A 2,136-nucleotide genomic window follows, 5' to 3' on the forward strand; every position below is an offset into this window, starting at 1 on the left:
GATCTACAGCGTTTTCCTTCTCCAGGGCTTATTGTTCATCCCTTCCGGCAAACCTCCCGAAGGAGTGAAGAGGTTCTTGGAATAGTAATTGGCCTTAAGATCTTTCTGTCACGCCAAGGAAAGGTGTGTTGCTCAGGAACGGGCCAAGGTCACCACGTTACGGGCTGACGGAGCCGGTTCTGCAGCCTGAAGGAGGGGAGGATGGCACAGCATTTCTGCACAGAGCCTCCAAAAAAAAAACCTAAAGAGCATCTCTGGTTCAGTGTAACTGATAACATAAGGTAAATAACATCACATCTGTCTGTGGGCAGGTAACCAGAGGGAATCCCAAACCTCGTGTCACAGCAGGGATGCAGCAGTTTGCTGGGAGGTATGGTTTAGTGATGATGCTCCTTGTTTGTTGTGTGGGTGTCTATTTTTGTCAGTTAGGTTGACGGTTGGACAAGATGATCTTTAAGGTCCCTTCCAACCTAGAAGATTCTGTGATTCTGTGGTTGCCCTCAATGATCTTAAAGGCTTTTCCAACCTAAACAATTCTATGACCAGCACCCCAAGCCCCTGTGCGACTGCTGGCTGAAAACTGTTGTCACCCAGCTGAAGCAGCACTGCCACCAATTGCTAAGCCATTTTTTGTTCCTTACATCTCACCAGCCTGATTTAAGCTGTTTGCAAATAAACAGACTTTAGACCAACACAAATTGTGCCCTTGAACAACTGATGAGCCATACCTCGCTCGGTGCGTTTCTCAGCCACAGCTACTAGATCATAATTTCATTGTACATGGAGCAGAGGAACTGAGGGATGCTCCAGAGGAAATGACCACTATTAAACTCTCCTAAATGGATTTCTTTTTAATTTAAGGAAAAACAAAGGCAAAAAGAAGCCATAACATCCAGACACAAGTACGCCCTCAATCTCTTACAGAAGGGACAGAAGGGACTCTGCTTAGAAAAATAGTGTGGGTTTGCTTCTAAAGCAGTAACATCAATAAGCACTTCTGTAGCAATAACCATAACTTGAAATATTACTGACACTTGGCTTAAACTTCCCTGTTTAACACTCTAGGGCAGTGGGCATCTGGTACAGCCATTCCTCGTCGTGTGCTATTGTTTATATAACTCCTGCAATTTTATATTACAGAGCAGACAAGGTACATCTGTGACCCAGAATTGTCTCAGAAAAAAAATCCAAGCAGATTTACAAGCAGCAAACTAAAATGAACTAACCTGACGTAAACAGTTCGCAGTTAGCGGTGGTAACAGCTTGAACTCGAGGTTAGAATTGTACATTTTTTACCCCCTCATGACTGGGCTCTTCATACACGGGTGTGTACAGAGCAATCCACAGATTGCAATGCCCCCCAGTGGGAATGGCTCCCCCTCCCTCTCCGCACCCATATGAGGCAATTTAATAAAGAAAAAATAAAAACGTAGGTATTTTTACTAGGGTTCACACCTGTTAGTCTCTCCTAGTCAACCTAGGATACAGAAATACCTATGCTCTAGGGTAAAAATGGGAAATCTGGGGGGTCAAGGTGGATTTTAATTTATTTTTGCTTGCTCAAAAACCAGCCTGAACATGAGAAAACAGGCTCTTGGGTGAAGGGGGCACACAGGGCTCTGTAACATTTCCATGAACACTCAAGCACGCTCCCACAGGAGGCAACAAGCTGGGGAACCTGGCACAACACAACACCCTACACAAGCCAACCCTCATCTTAAACTGTTGCCTGTTGTCTCTGTGCTGCTCTGCTGCCTTTATCCATCAATTCAAGAAGCTCAGCTTAGACAACATCATATCCTAAACCCAGAAGCCACCTCTTTAACATGAGAGCAGCAAGGGTCTGTCTGCATTAGAAAACAAAAGGAAAGTTCTACTGAAAACATTATCATGGAAAAAGGGTACAAACAAGAGGAGAGGTTCATTCCAGCAGGAATTACAGCTCGCCCTTCTCCAAGTACCAGAGCAGGTCCAGAACTTCCCCAGCAGCTGTCACTGCCAACTGGAGCCTCACAGCACATCTTTGGCTCAATGCTTCCTACCCAACGTTGATGCCACTGTCATCTCTGCAGAAGCAGAGTACAGTAGCACTTAGAGAAAAAAAAAAAAGCTTCTCCTTGTGGAAAAAAAAAGAAT

Source organism: Calidris pugnax, unplaced genomic scaffold, assembly GCF_001431845.1.
Source record: "Calidris pugnax isolate Ruff unplaced genomic scaffold, ASM143184v1 scaffold29, whole genome shotgun sequence".
NCBI lineage: Eukaryota > Metazoa > Chordata > Aves > Charadriiformes > Scolopacidae > Calidris > Calidris pugnax.